Genomic DNA, 20,762 nt, shown 5'->3' on the forward strand with positions numbered 1-20,762 from the left:
CCATGTAGGGTTATGACACAATGTTGAGTAGTCTTCTCCTGGTCTTCCGTACGTCTTTGGTGGGTATATATTTCATATGGCTTGTATATCTCTGTTAACCCCAATATGGTAATGTATCCAATCCTCATCCCTTTCTATTTGGTGAACCATAAGTTTTTTAATGGATCTGTGATTGCCTTTCTCTGTGGAAATATCTTCATTGGTATCAATTTTTAAGTAACTCCTAAAAGTGATATGATAGGATATGCGTCTTTTGCTTTCTCACTTACTACAGGTGGCGTGATTACGTCAAGACTCATGTATGGTGCTGCAAATGGCATTGTTTCATTTTTTTCACTAGCGAATATTCCATCTGTACATGGAGGAGTTCTTCTTTGTCCACCCATCTGTTGGTGGACTTTTTGGTTACTTCCATATCCTGGCTATTGTAATACTGTGCAATGCAGATTTGCCTGCCTGTGTCTTTCCAATTCTCTCTTCTTAGATTATAGGTCGAGGAGTGGGCCTGCTGGATCGTTTGGTAGATCAATGTTTACCTTTTTAAGGCAACTCCATTCTGCTCTCATTCGTGGCCCTTTCCAACTTATGTCCCACTTGAATTTGAGGGTATGCATTTCTCCACAACACCTTCAGCATTTATTGTTTGTAGTTTTCTTGCTGATGGTTATTCTGACAAGTGTGAGCTGATAGCTCTTTGTGGTTGAATTCGCATGTGCCTCATAATCCAGTGAAATTGAGCTTTAAGGCATGTCCTTTTTATTTTTCAAGCTGTGATTACTCCTTAGTTCTTCAAAGTGTTCTCTGAAAATATGTGTCACATTTTCAATTCATTTAGCCATTACCTCCCTCAAGACATTTTGAGGGCAGGTTTCATTTACAGTCCTGCAGTACTTGTTCCTATGAAATGACCATGAGCACAGGCTTTCAAGCTGCTTTTGCAGGTAACTGCCAGAGGGTGGCAGCCTTTCTATGTTCCCCACCCTGGTACCTAGGGAAAAGCCCTTGCGGCCTGTGGTGATTCTCGGTTATAAATTAGAGTGGAGTGTGCCCGGACAAACCCACAAAAGCTGATGTCTCCTTTTGTTGGTTTTTTAAATGTAATTTTTATTTTATATTAGAGTAATTTCTCACCGTGTACGTGGACCACTTCTACTTTGTGCATTCCTCGGTTGATGGACATTTTCATTGCTTCCAAGTGTTGGCTATGGTAAATATTGTTGGAGTGCTGGATTGCCAGCCTGTGACTTTTTGATTCTCATTTTCTCAGGTGATAGGCCCAGCAGTGGGTGTGATTGATTGACTGGTAGCACCGTGTTTCCCTTTTCAAAGCACCTTCTTTGTGTTTTCATTAGTGGCTCTTACCACGTCCCCCTTAGAATCGAGGGTACGCATTCCTCCACAATCGATTTAGCATTTATTGTTTGCAGCATTTATGCTAATGGCCCTACTGGCTGCTTTGAGCTGATAGGGTTTTGTAATTTGGGTTTGCATGTCTTTGAAAGTTCGTAAAACTCACCATTTTTCTCCGCCGTTTTCTTTTCTGTTAAAAAAAGGAAACAATTGGGAGTACAATATAACTCTTGAAATTGTCTTCTTGGAAGGTTGCCCTCTTTTGAATTTTTTGGTCGATTTTCCACCCCAGAGTTTTTTTAGAGAGCAGGTGTCATTTCCCGAACTGCAAGTTTGGTGAATATTTAGTGACCTTTAGCAATGGGTTTAAAGCTGCTGTTGTGGGAAGTGGCCTCAAGGAGGCAGCATTTCTCCACTCCCAGATCTGGGTACTAGGGAAGCAGCGCCTTTCTGGAAGTCGTGTTCCTAGGTTGTAAATTACATTGTAATGTGCATGGCGAAATCCCCATAAGTTTATGTGTCATTATTTCTTCTTGGTTTTTAAAAGTGTTTTAATTGGGGTAAAGCTTAGAATATTGTTTGTCCTAGGTGTACACAATCTGGTTCATTTGTACATTATATATGTCTATTCAAGTACAGACCCTCTTCCCATGTAAAATGTTACAGAGGGTTCTGCAGACCTCCCTTGCTATATGGTCGGTCTTTTTGAGATATGTATATAATATGACTTTGTATACATATAGTAACACTAATCTTAATTTATCCATTCCCCCCACCTTTCCTTTTAGATGAGCATAGTTGGTTTTGGAAGTCTGTGAGTGTCTTTCTCTGTGGAAATATGTTCATTTGTGTCAGTTATTAGATAACGCCTATAAGTGATATCATAGAATACAGGTCTTTGGTTTCCGACTTACCTCATGTTTCGTGATTATCTCCAGACTCATTTGTGGTGCCTCAGAGAGCAATGGTTCATTGTTTTCCATGGCTAATATTCCATTGTGTACATGGACCACTTCTTCTTTATCCCTTCACCTGTTGTTGGACATTTTGATTGCTTCACTGTCTTGGCTATTGTGAATAAGGCTGCACTGCAGCTTTTGCGGCCTGTGTCTTCTCGATTCTTGTCTTCTCAGGTGAGAGGTCCAATGGTGCGCCTGCTGGATTGAATGGTACCTCCATTTTTACTTTTAAACAGCTCCTTTCTGTTCTCATTATTGGCTGTTACCCCTTTACGTCTCACCATCAGGTAGAGGGTACACAGTTCTCTAAAACCCCTTCAGGATTTATTGTTTGTAGACTTTTTGCTGATGGTCAGTCGACTGTTGTAAGTTGAAACTTTTTGTAGGTTAGATTGCATGCGTCTAACACTCCCTGAGGTTGAGCTTTTATCCATTTTCCTTTTTTTAAAAAAGAGTGTGAGTTAAACATAACTCTTCATAATCTCTTCTTGAAACATTTGCCTGTTTTGAATTTGTTTGTCCACTCCCTACTTCAGCACAAATTTTTAGGGCAAGTGTCCTTTACAGCCCTGAGTCCTTGTGAATGTTAAGTGACCATTAGCTGTGAGTTTAAAGCTGCTCTTGCAGGAAACGGCCACAAGGTGGCAGCATTTCTCCTTTACCAAATTTGGTTACTAGAGAAACAGAGCCTTAATGGAAGTGGTGTTCTAGGTTGTATATTAGATTGGAATGTGCCAGGAAAAAGCCCTTTAAGTTTATGTCTCATTACTTCTTGTTCATATTTGTAATTTACTTTTATTTTTTATCCCAGCAAATTTGATTACAATGGTTTGTTTGCTCTAGGTGTGCAAGATGTGGTTCTTTCACACATATACATGTATCTATTCTTCCTCGCATCCTTTTCCCATGTAGGGTTATGACACAATGTTGAGTAGTCTTCTCCTGGTCTTCCGTACGTCTTTGGTGGGTATATATTTCATATGGCTTGTATATCTCTGTTAACCCCAATATGGTAATGTATCCAATCCTCATCCCTTTCTATTTGGTGAACCATAAGTTTTTTAATGGATCTGTGATTGCCTTTCTCTGTGGAAATATCTTCATTCGTATCAATTTTTAAGTAACTCCTAAAAGTGATATGATAGGATATGCGTCTTTTGCTTTCTCACTTACTACAGGTGGCGTGATTACGTCTAGACTCATGTATGGTGCTGCAAATGGCATTGTTTCATTTTTTTCACTAGCGAATATTCCATCTGTACATGGAGGAGTTCTTCTTTGTCCACCCATCTGTTGGTGGACTTTTTGGTTACTTCCATATCCTGGCTATTGTAATACTGTGCAATGCAGATTTGCCTGCCTGTGTCTTTCCAATTCTCTCTTCTTAGATTATAGGTCGAGGAGTGGGCCTGCTGGATCGTTTGGTAGATCAATGTTTACCTTTTTAAGGCAACTCCCTTCTGCTCTCATTCGTGGCCCTTTCCAACTTATGTCCCACTTGAATTTGAGGGTATGCATTTCTCCACAACACCTTCAGCATTTATTGTTTGTAGTTTTCTTGCTGATGGTTATTCTGACAAGTGTGAGCTGATACCTCTTTGTGGTGGAATTCGCATGTGCCTCATAATCCGGTGAACTTGAGCTTTAAGGCATGTCCTTTTTATTTTTCAAGCTGTGATTACTCCTTAGTTCTTCAAAGTGTTCTCTGAAAATATGTGTCACATTTTGAATTCTTTTAGCCATTACCTCCCTCAAGACATTTTGAGGGCAGGTTTCATTTACAGTCCTGCAGTACTTGTTCCTATGAAATGACCATGAGCACAGGCTTTCAAGCTGCTTTTGCAGGTAACTGCCAGAGGGTGGCAGCCTTTCTATGTTCCCCACCCTGGTACCTAGGGAAAAGCCCTTGCGGCCTGTGGTGATTCTCGGTTATAAATTAGAGTGGAGTGTGCCCGGACAAACCCACAAAAGCTGATGTCTCCTTTTGTTGGTTTTTTAAATGTAATTTTTATTTTATATTAGAGTAATTTCTCACCATGTACGTGGACCACTTCTACTTTGTGCATTCCTCGGTTGATGGACATTTTCATTGCTTCCAAGTGTTGGCTATGGTAAATATTGTTGGAGTGCTGGATTGCCAGCCTGTGACTTTTTGATTCTCATTTTCTCAGGTGATAGGCCCAGCAGTGGGTGTGATTGATTGACTGGTAGCACCGTGTTTCCCTTTTCAAAGCACCTTCTTTGTGTTTTCATTAGTGGCTCTTACCACGTCCCCCTTAGAATCGAGGGTACACATTCCTCCACAATCGATTTAGCATTTATTGTTTGCAGCATTTATGCTAATGGCCCTACTGGCTGCTTTGAGCTGATAGGGTTTTGTAATTTGGGTTTGCATGTCTTTGAAAATTCGTAAAACTCACCATTTTTCTCCGCCGTTTTCTTTTCTGTTAAAAAAAGGAAACAATTGGGAGTACAATATAACTCTTGAAATTGTCTTCTTGGAAGGTTGCCCTCTTTTGAATTTTTTGGTCGATTTTCCACCCCAGAGTTTTTTTAGAGAGCAGGTGTCATTTCCCGAACTGCAAGTTTGGTGAATATTTAGTGACCTTTAGCAATGGGTTTAAAGCTGCTGTTGTGGGAAGTGGCCTCAAGGAGGCAGCATTTCTCCACTCCCAGATCTGGGTACTAGGGAAGCAGAGCCTTTCTGGAAGTCGTGTTCCTAGGTTGTAAATTACATTGTAATGTGCATGGCGAAATCCCCATAAGTTTATGTGTCATTATTTCTTCTTGGTTTTTAAAAGTGTTTTAATTGGGGTAAAGCTTAGAATATTGTTTGTCCTAGGTGTACACAATCTGGTTCATTTGTACATTATATATGTCTATTCAAGTACAGACCCTCTTCCCATGTAAAATGTTACAGAGGGTTCCGCAGACCTCCCTTGCTATATGGTCGGTCTTTTTGAGATATGTATATAATATGACTTTGTATACATATAGTAACACTAATCTTAATTTATCCATTCCCCCCACCTTTCCTTTTAGATGAGCATAGTTGGTTTTGGAAGTCTGTGAGTGTCTTTCTCTGTGGAAATATGTTCATTTGTGTCAGTTATTAGATAACGCCTATAAGTGATATCATAGAATACAGGTCTTTGGTTTCCGACTTACCTCATGTTTCGTGATTATCTCCAGACTCAATTGTGGTGCCTCAGAGAGCAATGGTTCATTGTTTTCCATGGCTAATATTCCATTGTGTACATGGACCACTTCTTCTTTATCCCTTCACCTGTTGTTGGACATTTTGATTGCTTCACTGTCTTGGCTATTGTGAATAAGGCTGCACTGCAGCTTTTGCGGCCTGTGTCTTCTCGATTCTTGTCTTCTCAGGTGAGAGGTCCAATGGTGCGCCTGCTGGATTGAATGGTACCTCCATTTTTACTTTTAAACACAGCTCCTTTCTGTTCTCATTATTGGCTTTTACCCCTTTACGTCTCACCAGCAGGTAGAGGGGACACAGTTCTCTAAAACTCCTTCAGGATTTATTGTTTGTAGACTTTTTGCTGATGGTCAGTCGACTGGTGTAAGTTGAAACTTTTTGTAGATTAGATTGCATGCGTCTAACACTCCCTGAGGTTGAGCTTTTATCCATTTTCCTTTTTTTAAAAAAGAGTGTGAGTTAAACATAACTCTTCATAATCTCTTCTTGAAACATTTGCCTGTTTTGAATTTGTTTGTCCACTCCCTACTTCAGCACAAATTTTTAGGGCAAGTGTCCTTTACAGCCCTGAGTCCTTGTGAATGTTAAGTGACCATTAGCTGTGAGTTTAAAGCTGCTCTTGCAGGAAACGGCCACAAGGTGGCAGCATTTCTCCTTTACCAAATTTGGTTACTAGAGAAACAGAGCCTTAATGGAAGTGGTGTTCTAGGTTGTATATTAGATTGGAATGTGCCAGGAAAAAGCCCTTTAAGTTTATGTCTCATTACTTCTTGTTCATATTTGTAATTTACTTTTATTTTTTATCCCAGCAAATTTGATTACAATGGTTTGTTTGCTCTAGGTGTGCAAGATGTGGTTCTTTCACACATATACATGTATCTATTCTTCCTCGCATCCTTTTCCCATGTAGGGTTATGACACAATGTTGAGTAGTCTTCTCCTGGTCTTCCGTACGTCTTTGGTGGGTATATATTTCATATGGCTTGTATATCTCTGTTAACCCCAATATGGTAATGTATCCAATCCTCATCCCTTTCTATTTGGTGAACCATAAGTTTTTTAATGGATCTGTGATTGCCTTTCTCTGTGGAAATATCTTCATTGGTATCAATTTTTAAGGAACTCCTAAAAGTGATATGATAGGATATGCGTCTTTTGCTTTCTCACTTACTACAGGTGGCGTGATTACGTCTAGACTCATGTATGGTGCTGCAAATGGCATTGTTTCATTTTTTTCACTAGCGAATATTCCATCTGTACATGGAGGAGTTCTTCTTTGTCCACCCATCTGTTGGTGGACTTTTTGGTTACTTCCATATCCTGGCTATTGTAATACTGTGCAATGCAGATTTGCCTGCCTGTGTCTTTCCAATTCTCTCTTCTTAGATTATAGGTCGAGGAGTGGGCCTGCTGGATCGTTTGGTAGATCAATGTTTACCTTTTTAAGGCAACTCCATTCTGCTCTCATTCGTGGCCCTTTCCAACTTATGTCCCACTTGAATTTGAGGGTATGCATTTCTCCACAACACCTTCAGCATTTACTGTTTGTAGTTTTCTTGCTGATGGTTATACTGACAAGTGTGAGCTGATACCTCTTTGTGGTTGAATTCGCATGTGCCTCATAATCCGGTGAAATTGAGCTTTAAGGCATGTCCTTTTTATTTTTCAAGCTGTGATTACTCCTTAGTTCTTCAAAGTGTTCTCTGAAAATATGTGTCACATTTTGAATTCTTTTAGCCATTACCTCCCTCAAGACATTTTGAGGGCAGGTTTCATTTACAGTCCTGCAGTACTTGTTCCTATGAAATGACCATGAGCACAGGCTTTCAAGCTGCTTTTGCAGGTAACTGCCAGAGGGTGGCAGCCTTTCTATGTTCCCCACCCTGGTACCTAGGGAAAAGCCCTTGCGGCCTGTGGTTTTTCTCAGTTATAAATTAGAGTGGAGTGTGCCCGGACAAACCCACAAAAGCTGATGTCTCCTTTTGTTGGTTTTTTAAATGTAATTTTTATTTTATATTAGAGTAATTTCTCACCGTGTACGTGGACCACTTCTACTTTGTGCATTCCTCGGTTGATGGACATTTTCATTGCTTCCAAGTGTTGGCTATGGTAAATATTGTTGGAGTGCTGGATTGCCAGCCTGTGACTTTTTGATTCTCATTTTCTCAGGTGATAGGCCCAGCAGTGGGTGTGATTGATTGACTGGTAGCACCGTGTTTCCCTTCTCAAAGCACCTTCTTTGTGTTTTCATTAGTGGCTCTTACCACGTCCCCCTTAGAATCGAGGGTACGCATTCCTCCACAATCGATTTAGCATTTATTGTTTGCAGCATTTATGCTAATGGCCCTACTGGCTGCTTTGAGCTGATAGGGTTTTGTAATTTGGGTTTGCATGTCTTTGAAAATTCGTAAAACTCACCATTTTTCTCCGCCGTTTTCTTTTCTGTTAAAAAAAGGAAACAATTGGGAGTACAATATAACTCTTGAAATTGTCTTCTTGGAAGGTTGCCCTCTTTTGAATTTTTTGGTCGATTTTCCACCCCAGAGTTTTTTTAGAGAGCAGGTGTCATTTCCCGAACTGCAAGTTTGGTGAATATTTAGTGACCTTTAGCAATGGGTTTAAAGCTGCTGTTGTGGGAAGTGGCCTCAAGGAGGCAGCATTTCTCCACTCCCAGATCTGGGTACTAGGGCAGCAGCGCCTTTCTGGAAGTCGTGTTCCTAGGTTGTAAATTACATTGTAATGTGCATGGCGAAATCCCCATAAGTTTATGTGTCATTATTTCTTCTTGGTTTTTAAAAGTGTTTTAATTGGGGTAAAGCTTAGAATATTGTTTGTCCTAGGTGTACACAATCTGGTTCATTTGTACATTATATATGTCTATTCAAGTACAGACCCTCTTCCCATGTAAAATGTTACAGAGGGTTCCGCAGACCTCCCTTGCTATATGGTCGGTCTTTTTGAGATATGTATATAATATGACTTTGTATACATATAGTAACACTAATCTTAATTTATCCATTCCCCCCACCTTTCCTTTTAGATGAGCATAGTTGGTTTTCGAAGTCTGTGAGTGTCTTTCTCTGTGGAAATATGTTCATTTGTGTCAGTTATTAGATAACGCCTATAAGTGATATCATAGAATACAGGTCTTTTGCTTTGCGACTTACCTCATGTTTCGTGATTATCTCCAGACTCATTTGTGGTGCCTCAGAGAGCAATGGTTCATTGTTTTCCATGGCTAATATTCCATTGTGTACATGGACCACTTCTTCTTTATCCCTTCACCTGTTGTTGGACATTTTGATTGCTTCACTGTCTTGGCTATTGTGAATAAGGCTGCACTGCAGCTTTTGCGGCCTGTGTCTTCTCGATTCTTGTCTTCTCAGGTGAGAGGTCCAATGGTGTGCCTGCTGGATTGAATGGTACCTCCATTTTTACTTTTAAACACAGCTCCTTTCTGTTCTCATTATTGGCTTTTACCCCTTTACGTCTCACCAGCAGGTAGAGGGGACACAGTTCTCTAAAACTCCTTCAGGATTTATTGTTTGTAGACTTTTTGCTGATGGTCAGTCGACTGGTGTAAGTTGAAACTTTTTGTAGATTAGATTGCATGCGTCTAACACTCCCTGAGGTTGAGCTTTTATCCATTTTCCTTTTTTTAAAAAAGAGTGTGAGTTAAACATAACTCTTCATAATCTCTTCTTGAAACATTTGCCTGTTTTGAATTTGTTTGTCCACTCCCTACTTCAGCACAAATTTTTAGGGCAAGTGTCCTTTACAGCCCTGAGTCCTTGTGAATGTTAAGTGACCATTAGCTGTGAGTTTAAAGCTGCTTTTGCAGGAAACGGCCACAAGGTGGCAGCATTTCTCCTTTACCAAATTTGGTTACTAGAGAAACAGAGCCTTAATGGAAGTGGTGTTCTAGGTTGTATATTAGATTGGAATGTGCCAGGAAAAAGCCCTTTAAGTTTATGTCTCATTACTTCTTGTTCATATTTGTAATTTACTTTTATTTTTTATCCCAGCAAATTTGATTACAATGGTTTGTTTGCTCTAGGTGTGCAAGATGTGGTTCTTTCACACATATACATGTATCTATTCTTCCTCGCATCCTTTTCCCATGTAGGGTTATGACACAATGTTGAGTAGTCTTCTCCTGGTCTTCCGTACGTCTTTGGTGGGTATATATTTCATATGGCTTGTATATCTCTGTTAACCCCAATATGGTAATGTATCCAATCCTCATCCCTTTCTATTTGGTGAACCATAAGTTTTTTAATGGATCTGTGATTGCCTTTCTCTGTGGAAATATCTTCATTGGTATCAATTTTTAAGTAACTCCTAAAAGTGATATGATAGGATATGCGTCTTTTGCTTTCTCACTTACTACAGGTGGCGTGATTACGTCTAGACTCATGTATGGTGCTGCAAATGGCATTGTTTCATTTTTTTCACTAGCGAATATTCCATCTGTGCATGGAGGAGTTCTTCTTTGTCCACCCATCTGTTGGTGGACTTTTTGGTTACTTCCATATCCTGGCTATTGTAATACTGTGCAATGCAGATTTGCCTGCCTGTGTCTTTCCAATTCTCTCTTCTTAGATTATAGGTCGAGGAGTGGGCCTGCTGGATCGTTTGGTAGATCAATGTTTACCTTTTTAAGGCAACTCCATTCTGCTCTCATTCGTGGCCCTTTCCAACTTATGTCCCACTTGAATTTGAGGGTATGCATTTCTCCACAACACCTTCAGCATTTACTGTTTGTAGTTTTCTTGCTGATGGTTATACTGACAAGTGTGAGCTGATACCTCTTTGTGGTTGAATTCGCATGTGCCTCATAATCCGGTGAAATTGAGCTTTAAGGCATGTCCTTTTTATTTTTCAAGCTGTGATTACTCCTTAGTTCTTCAAAGTGTTCTCTGAAAATATGTGTCACATTTTGAATTCTTTTAGCCATTACCTCCCTCAAGACATTTTGAGGGCAGGTTTCATTTACAGTCCTGCAGTACTTGTTCCTATGAAATGACCATGAGCACAGGCTTTCAAGCTGCTTTTGCAGGTAACTGCCAGAGGGTGGCAGCCTTTCTATGTTCCCCACCCTGGTACCTAGGGAAAAGCCCTTGCGGCCTGTGGTTTTTCTCGGTTATAAATTAGAGTGGAGTGTGCCCGGACAAACCCACAAAAGCTGATGTCTCCTTTTGTTGGTTTTTTAAATGTAATTTTTATTTTATATTAGAGTAATTTCTCACCGTGTACGTGGACCACTTCTACTTTGTGCATTCCTCGGTTGATGGACATTTTCATTGCTTCCAAGTGTTGGCTATGGTAAATATTGTTGGAGTTCTGGATTGCCAGCCTGTGACTTTTTGATTCTCATTTTCTCAGGTGATAGGCCCAGCAGTGGGTGTGATTGATTGACTGGTAGCACCGTGTTTCCCTTTTCAAAGCACCTTCTTTGTGTTTTCATTAGTGGCTCTTACCCCGTCCCCCTTAGAATCGAGGGTACGCATTCCTCCACAATCGATTTAGCATTTATTGTTTGCAGCATTTATGCTAATGGCCCTACTGGCTGCTTTGAGCTGATAGGGTTTTGTAATTTGGGTTTGCATGTCTTTGAAAATTCGTAAAACTCACCATTTTTCTCCGCCGTTTTCTTTTCTGTTAAAAAAAGGAAACAATTGGGAGTACAATATAACTCTTGAAATTGTCTTCTTGGAAGGTTGCCCTCTTTTGAATTTTTTGGTCGATTTTCCACCCCAGAGTTTTTTTAGAGAGCAGGTGTCATTTCCCGAACTGCAAGTTTGGTGAATATTTAGTGACCTTTAGCAATGGGTTTAAAGCTGCTGTTGTGGGAAGTGGCCTCAAGGAGGCAGCATTTCTCCACTCCCAGATCTGGGTACTAGGGCAGCAGCGCCTTTCTGGAAGTCGTGTTCCTAGGTTGTAAATTACATTGTAATGTGCATGGCGAAATCCCCATAAGTTTATGTGTCATTATTTCTTCTTGGATTTTAAAAGTGTTTTAATTGGGGTAAAGCTTAGAATATTGTTTGTCCTAGGTGTACACAATCTGGTTCATTTGTACATTATATATGTCTATTCAAGTACAGACCCTCTTCCCATGTAAAATATTACAGAGGGTTCCGCAGACCTCCCTTGCTATATGGTCGGTCTTTTTGAGATATGTATATAATATGACTTTGTATACATATAGTAACACTAATCTTAATTTATCCATTCCCCCCACCTTTCCTTTTAGATGAGCATAGTTGGTTTTCTAAGTCTGTGAGTGTCTTTCTCTGTGGAAATATGTTCATTTGTGTCAGTTATTAGATAACGCCTATAAGTGATATCATAGAATATAGGTCTTTTGCTTTGCGACTTACCTCATGTTTCGTGATTATCTCCAGAATCATTTGTGGTGCCTCAGAGAGCAATGGTTCATTGTTTTCCATGGCTAATATTCCATGCTGTACATGGACCACTTCTTCTTTATCCATTCACCTCTTGTTGGATATTTTGATTGCTTCACTCTCTTGGCTATTGTGAATAAGGCTGCACTGCAGCTTTTGCGGCCTGTGTCTTCTCGATTCTTGTCTTCTCGGGTGAGAGGTCCAATGGTGCGCCTGCTGGATTGAATGGTACCTCCATTTTTACTTTTAAACACAGCTCCTTTCTGTTCTCATTATTGGCTTTTACCCCTTTACGTCTCACCAGCAGGTAGAGGGGACACAGTTCTCTAAAACTCCTTCAGGATTTATTGTTTGTAGACTTTTTGCTGATGGTCAGTCGACTGGTGTAAGTTGAAACTTTTTGTAGATTAGATTGCATGCGTCTAACACTCCCTGAGGTTGAGCTTTTATCCATTTTCCTTTTTTTAAAAAAGAGTGTGAGTTAAACATAACTCTTCATAATCTCTTCTTGAAACATTTGCCTGTTTTGAATTTGTTTGTCCACTCCCTACTTCAGCACAAATTTTTAGGGCAAGTGTCCTTTACAGCCCTGAGTCCTTGTGAATGTTAAGTGACCATTAGCTGTGAGTTTAAAGCTGCTCTTGCAGGAAACGGCCACAAGGTGGCAGCATTTCTCCTTTACCAAATTTGGTTACTAGTGAAACAGAGCCTTAATGGAAGTGGTGTTCTAGGTTGTATATTAGATTGGAATGTGCCAGGAAAAAGCCCTTTAAGTTTATGTCTCATTACTTCTTGTTCATATTTGTAATTTACTTTTATTTTTTATCCCAGCAAATTTGATTACAATGGTTTGTTTGCTCTAGGTGTGCAAGATGTGGTTCTTTCACACATATACATGTATCTATTCTTCCTCGCATCCTTTTCCCATGTAGGGTTATGACACAATGTTGAGTAGTCTTCTCCTGGTCTTCCGTACGTCTTTGGTGGGTATATATTTCATATGGCTTGTATATCTCTGTTAACCCCAATATGGTAATGTATCCAATCCTCATCCCTTTCTATTTGGTGAACCATAAGTTTTTTAATGGATCTGTGATTGCCTTTCTCTGTGGAAATATCTTCATTGGTATCAATTGTTAAGTAACTCCTAAAAGTGATATGATAGGATATGCGCCTTTTGCTTTCTCACTTACTACAGGTGGCGTGATTACGTCTAGACTCATGTATGGTGCTGCAAATGGCATTGTTTCATTTTTTTCACTAGCGAATATTCCATCTGTGCATGGAGGAGTTCTTCTTTGTCCACCCATCTGTTGGTGGACTTTTTGGTTACTTCCATATCCTGGCTATTGTAATACTGTGCAATGCAGATTTGCCTGCCTGTGTCTTTCCAATTCTCTCTTCTTAGATTATAGGTCGAGGAGTGGGCCTGCTGGATCGTTTGGTAGATCAATGTTTACCTTTTTAAGGCAACTCCATTCTGCTCTCATTCGTGGCCCTTTCCAACTTATGTCCCACTTGAATTTGAGGGTATGCATTTCTCCACAACACCTTCAGCATTTATTGTTTGTAGTTTTCTTGCTGATGGTTATTCTGACAAGTGTGAGCTGATACCTCTTTGTGGTTGAATTCGCATGTGCCTCATAATCCGGTGAAATTGAGCTTTAAGGCATGTCCTTTTTATTTTTCAAGCTGTGATTACTCCTTAGTTCTTCAAAGTGTTCTCTGAAAATATGTGTCACATTTTGAATTCTTTTAGCCATTACCTCCCTCAAGACATTTTGAGGGCAGGTTTCATTTACAGTCCTGCAGTACTTGTTCCTATGAAATGACCATGAGCACAGGCTTTCAAGCTGCTTTTGCAGGTAACTGCCAGAGGGTGGCAGCCTTTCTATGTTCCCCACCCTGGTACCTAGGGAAAAGCCCTTGCGGCCTGTGGTTTTTCTCGGTTATAAATTAGAGTGGAGTGTGCCCGGACAAACCCACAAAAGCTGATGTCTCCTTTTGTTGGTTTTTTAAATGTAATTTTTATTTTATATTAGAGTAATTTCTCACCGTGTACGTGGACCACTTCTACTTTGTGCATTCCTCGGTTGATGGACATTTTCATTGCTTCCAAGTGTTGGCTATGGTAAATATTGTTGGAGTGCTGGATTGCCAGCCTGTGACTTTTTTATTCTCATTTTCTCAGGTGATAGGCCCAGCAGTGGGTGTGATTGATTGACTGGTAGCACCGTGTTTCCCTTTTCAAAGCACCTTCTTTGTGTTTTCATTAGTGGCTCTTACCACGTCCCCCTTAGAATCGAGGGTACGCATTCCTCCACAATCGATTTAGCATTTATTGTTTGCAGCATTTATGCTAATGGCCCTACTGGCTGCTTTGAGCTGATAGGGTTTTGTAATTTGGGTTTGCATGTCTTTGAAAATTCGTAAAACTCACCATTTTTCTCCGCCGTTTTCTTTTCTGTTAAAAAAAGGAAACAATTGGGAGTACAATATAACTCTTGAAATTGTCTTCTTGGAAGGTTGCCCTCTTTTGAATTTTTTGGTCGATTTTCCACCCCAGAGTTTTTTTAGAGAGCAGGTGTCATTTCCCGAACTGCAAGTTTGGTGAATATTTAGTGACCTTTAGCAATGGGTTTAAAGCTGCTGTTGTGGGAAGTGGCCTCAAGGAGGCAGCATTTCTCCATTCCCAGATCTGGGTACTAGGGCAGCAGCGCCTTTCTGGAAGTCGTGTTCCTAGGTTGTAAATTACATTGTAATGTGCATGGCGAAATCCCCATAAGTTTATGTGTCATTATTTCTTCTTGGATTTTAAAAGTGTTTTAATTGGGGTAAAGCTTAGAATATTGTTTGTCCTAGGTGTACACAATCTGGTTCATTTGTACATTATATATGTCTATTCAAGTACAGACCCTCTTCCCATGTAAAATATTACAGAGGGTTCCGCAGACCTCCCTTGCTATATGGTCGGTCTTTTTGAGATATGTATATAATATGACTTTGTATACATATAGTAACACTAATCTTAATTTATCCATTCCCCCCACCTTTCCTTTTAGATGAGCATAGTTGGTTTTCTAAGTCTGTGAGTGTCTTTCTCTGTGGAAATATGTTCATTTGTGTCAGTTATTAGATAACGCCTATAAGTGATATCATAGAATATAGGTCTTTTGCTTTGCGACTTACCTCATGTTTCGTGATTATCTCCAGAATCATTTGTGGTGCCTCAGAGAGCAATGGTTCATTGTTTTCCATGGCTAATATTCCATGGTGTACATGGACCACTTCTTCTTTATCCATTCACCTCTTGTTGGATATTTTGATTGCTTCACTCTCTTGGCTATTGTGAATAAGGCTGCACTGCAGCTTTTGCGGCCTGTGTCTTCTCGATTCTTGTCTTCTCGGGTGAGAGGTCCAATGGTGCGCCTGCTGGATTGAATGGTACCTCCATTTTTACTTTTAAACACAGCTCCTTTCTGTTCTCATTATTGGCTGTTACCCCTTTACGTCTCACCAGGAGGTAGAGGGGACACAGTTCTCTAAGACCCCTTCAGCATTTATTGTTTGTAGACAATTTGCTGATGGTCAGTCGACTGGTGTAAGTTGAAACTTTTTGTAGATTAGATTGCATGGGTCTAACAGTCCCTGAGGTTGAGCTTTTATCCATTTTCCTTTTTTTTTTAAAAGGGCGTGAGTAAAGCTTAACTCTTCATACTCTCTTCTTGAAACATTTGCCTGTTTTGAATTTTTTTGTCCATTCCCTACTTCAGCACAATTTTTTAGGGCAGGTGTCCTTTACAGCCCTGAGTCCTTGTGAATGTTAAGTGACCATTAGCTGTGAGTTTAAAGCTGCTCTTGCAGGAAACGGCCACAAGGTGGCAGCATTTCTCCTTTACCTAATTTGGTAACTGGGGAAACAGAGCCTTAATGGAAGTGGTGTTCTAGGTTGTAAATTCGAATGGAATGTGCCAGGAAAAAAGCACTTTATGTTTATGTCTCATTACTTCTTGTTCATATTTGTAACTTACTTTTCATTTTTTATCCCAGCAAATTTGATTACAATGGTTTGTTTGTTCTAGGTGTGCAAGATGTGGTTCTTTCACACATATACGTGTATCTATTCTTCCTCGCATCCTTTTCCCATGTAGGTTATGACACAATGTTGAGTAGTCTTCTCCTGGTCTTCCGTACGTCTTTGGTGATTATCTATTTCACATGGTTTGTATATCTCTGTTAACCCCAATATGGTAATGTATCCAATCCTCATCCCTTTCTATTTAGTGAACCATACGTTTTTTTAATGAATCTGTGATTGCCTTTCTCTGTGGAAATATCTTCATTGGTATCAATTTTTAAGTAACTCCTAAAAGTGATATGATAGGATATGTGTCTTTTGCTTTCTCACTTAGTACAGGTTGCGTGATTATGTCTAGACTCATGTATGGTGCTGCAAATGGCATTGTTTCATTTTTTTCAGTAGCGAATATTCCATCTGTACATGGAGGTGTTCTTCTTTGTCCACCCATCTGTTGGTGGACTTTTTGGTTACTTCCATATCTTGGCTATTGTAATACTGTGCCATGCAGATTTGCCTGCCTGTGTCTTTCCAATTCTCTCTTCTTAGATTATAGGTCGAGGAGTGGGCCTGCTGGATCGTTTGGTAGCTCAATGTTTACCTTTTTAAGGCACCTCCATTCTGTTCTCATTCGTGGCCCTTTTCAAGTTACGTCTCACTTGAAGTTGAGGGTATGCATTTCTCCACAACACCTTCAGCATTTATTGTTTGTAGTTTCCTTGCTGATGGTTATTCTGACAAGTGTGAGCTGATACCTCTTTGTGGTTGAAGTCGCATGTGCCTCATAATCCGTTGAAATTGAGCTTTAAGGCATGTCCTTTTTATTTTTCAAGCTGTGATTACCCCTTAGTTCTTCAAAGTGTTCTCTTAAAGTATGTGTCACATTTTGAAATGTTTTGGCCATTACCTCCCTCAAGACATTTTGAGGGCAGGTTTCATTTACAGTTCTGCAGTACTTGTTCCTATGAAATGACCATTAGCACAGGCTTTAAAGCTGCTTTTGCAGGTAACTGCCAGGGGGCGGCAGCCTTTCTATGTCCTCACCGTGGTAACTAGGGAAAAGCCCTTGCGGCCTGTGGTTTTTCTCGGTTATAAATTAGAGTGGAGTGTGCTCGGACAAACCCACACAAGCTGATGTCTCCTTACTTTTGTTGGATTTTTAAATTTAATTTTTATTTTTTATTGGAGTAATTTCCCAGTGTGTACGTCGACCACTTCTACTTTGCGCATTCCTCGGTTGATGGACATTTTCATTGCTTCCAAGTGTTGGCTATGGTAAATATTGTTGTAGTGCAGGATTGCCAGCCTGTGACTTTTTGATTCTCATTTTCACAGGTGATAGGCCCAGCAGTGGGTGTTATTGACTGACTGGTAGCACCGTGTTTTCCTTTTCAAAGCACCTTCTTTGTGTTTTCATTAGTGGCTCTTACCCCGTCCCCCTTAGAATCGAGGGTACGCATTTCTCCACAATCGCTTCAGCATTTATTGTTTGCAGCATTTATGCTAATGGCCCTTCTGGCTGCTGTGAGCTGATAGGTTTTTGTAATTTGGGATTGCATGTCTTTGAAAATTCGTAAAACTCATCATTTTTCTCCACCGTTTCCTTTTCTGTTAAAAAAAAAGGAAACAATTGAGAGTACAATATAACTCTTGAAATTGTCTTCTTGGAAGGTTGTCCTATTTTGAAATTTTTGGTCGATTTTCCACCCCATAATTTTTTTAGAGAGCAGGTGTCATTTACCGAACTGAAAGCTTGGTGAATATTTAGTGACCTTTAGCAATGGGTTTAAAGCTGCTGTTGTGGGAAGTGGCCTCAAGCAGGCAGCATTTCTCCATTCCCAAATCTGGGTACTAGGGCAGCAGAGCCTTTCTGGAAGTCGTGTTCCTAGGTTGTAAATTAAATTGGAATGTGCATGGAGAAACCCCCATAAGTTTATGTCTCATTATTTCTTCTTGGTTTTAAATTTTTTTTTAATTGGGGTAAAGCTTAGAATATTGTTTGTCCTAGGTGTACACAATCTGGTTCATTTGTACATTATATATGTCTATTCAAGTACAGATCCTCTCCCCATGTAAAATGTTACAGAGGGTTCCACAGACCTCCCTTGCTACATGGTCGGTCTTTTTGAGATATGTATATAATATGTGTTTGTATACATATAGCAACACTAATCTTAATTTATCCATTCCCCCCACCTTTCCTTTTAGATGAGCATAGTTTGTTTTCTAAGTCTGTGAGTGACTTTCTCTGTGGAAATATATTCATTTGTGTCAGTTATTAGATAACGCCTATAAGTGATATCATAGAATACAGGTCTTTGGTTTCCGACTTACCTCATGTTTCGTGATTATCTCCAGACTCATTTGTGGTGCCTCAGAGAGCAATGGTTCATTGTTTTCCATGGCTAATATTCCATTGTGTACATGGACCACTTCTTCTTTATCCAGTCACCTGTTGTTGGACATTTTGATTGCTTCACTGTCTTGGCTATTGTGAATAAGGCTGCACTGCAGCTTTTGCGGCCTGTGTCTTCTCGATTCTTGTCTTCTCAGGTGAGAGGTCCAATGGTGCGCCTGCTGGATTGAATGTTACCTCCATTTTTACTTTTAAACACAGCTCCTTTCTGTTCTCATTATTGGCTGTTACCCCTTTATGTCTCACCATCAGGTAGAGGGTACACAGTTCTCTAAAACCCCTTCAGGATTAATTGTTTGTAGACATTTTGCTGATGGTCAGTCGACTGGTGTAAGTTGAAACTTTTTGTAGATTAGATTGCATGCATCTAACACTCCCTGAGGTTGAGCTTTTATCCATTTTCCTTTTTTTAAAAAAGAGTGTGAGTTAAACATAACTCTTCATAATCTCTTCTTGAAACATTTGCCTGTTTTGAATTTTTTTGTCCATTCCCTACTTCAGCACAAATTTTTAGGGCAAGTGTCCTTTACAGCCCTGAGTCCTTGTGAATGTTAAGTGACCATTAGCTGTGAGTTTAAAGCTGCTCTTGCAGGAAACGGCCACAAGGTGGCAGCATTTCTCCTTTACCAAATTTGGTTACTAGGGAAACAGAGTCTTAATGGAAGTGGTGTTCTAGGTTGTATATTAGATTGGAATGTGCCAGGAAAAAGCCCTTTAAGTTTATGTCTCATTACTTCTTGTTCATATTTGTAATTTACTTTTATTTTTTATCCCAGCAAATTTGATTACAATGGTTTGTTTGCTCTAGGTGTGCAAGATGTGGTTCTTTCACACATATACATGTATCTATTCTTCCTCGCATCCTTTTCCCATGTAGGGTTATGACACAATGTTGAGTAGTCTTCTCCTGGTCTTCCGTACGTCTTTGGTGGGTATATATTTCATATGGCTTGTATATCTCTGTTAACCCCAATATGGTAATATATCCAATCCTCATCCCTTTCTATTTGGAGAACCATAAGTTTTTTAATGGATCTGTGATTGCCTTTCTCTGTGGAAATATCTTCATTGGTATCAATTTTTAAGGAACTCCTAAAAGTGATATGATAGGATATGTGTCTTTTGCTTTCTCACTTACTACAGGTGGCGTGATTACGTCTAGACTCATGTATGGTGCTGCAAATGGCATTGTTTCATTTTTTTCACTAGCGAATATTCCATCTGTACATGGAGGAGTTCTTCTTTGTCCACCCATCTGTTGGTGGACTTTTTGGTTACTTCCATATCCTGGCTATTGTAATACTGTGCAATGCAGATTTGCCTGCCTGTGTCTTTCCAATTCTCTCTTCTTAGATTATAGGTCGAGGAGTGGGCCTGCTGGATCGTTTGGTAGATCAATGTTTACCTTTTTAAGGCAACTCCATTCTGCTCTCATTCGTGGCCCTTTCCAACTTATGTCCCACTTGAATTTGAGGGTATGCATTTCTCCACAACACCTTCAGCATTTATTGTTTGTAGTTTTCTTGCTGATGGTTATTTTGACAAGTGTGAGCTGATACCTCTTTGTGGTTGAATTCGCATGTGCCTCATAATCCGGTGAAATTGAGCTTTAAGGCATGTCCTTTTTATTTTTCAAGCTGTGATTACTCCTTAGTTCTTCAAAGTGTTCTCTGAAAATATGTGTCACATTTTGAATTCTTTTAGCCATTACCTCCCTCAAGACATTTTGAGGGCAGGTTTCATTTACAGTCCTGCAGTACTTGTTCCTATGAAATGACCATGAGCACAGGCTTTCAAGCTGCTTTTGCAGGTAACTGCCAGAGGGTGGCAGCCTTTCTATGTTCCCCACCCTGGTACCTAGGAAAAAGCCCTTGCGGCCTGTGGTGATTCTCGGTTATAAATTAGAGTGGAGTGTGCCCGGACAAACCCACAAAAGCTGATGTCTCCTTTTGTTGGTTTTTTAAGTGTAATTTTTATTTTATATTAGAGTAATTTCTCACCGTGTACGTGGACCACTTCTACTTTGTGCATTCCTCGGTTGATGGACATTTTCATTGCTTCCAAGTGTTGGCTATGGTAAATATTGTTGGAGTGCTGGCTTGCCAGCCTGTGACTTTTTGATTCTCATTTTCTCAGGTGATAGGCCCAGCAGTGGGTGTGATTGATTGACTGGTAGCACCGTGTTTCCCTTTTCAAAGCACCTTCTTTGTGTTTTCATTAGTGGCTCTTACCACGTCCCCCTTAGAATCGAGGGTACGCATTCCTCCACAATCGATTTAGCATTTATTGTTTGCAGCATTTATGCTAATGGCCCTACTGGCTGCTTTGAGCT

Source organism: Eschrichtius robustus, chromosome 9 (assembly GCF_028021215.1).
Source record: "Eschrichtius robustus isolate mEscRob2 chromosome 9, mEscRob2.pri, whole genome shotgun sequence".
Lineage (NCBI taxonomy): Eukaryota > Metazoa > Chordata > Mammalia > Artiodactyla > Eschrichtiidae > Eschrichtius > Eschrichtius robustus.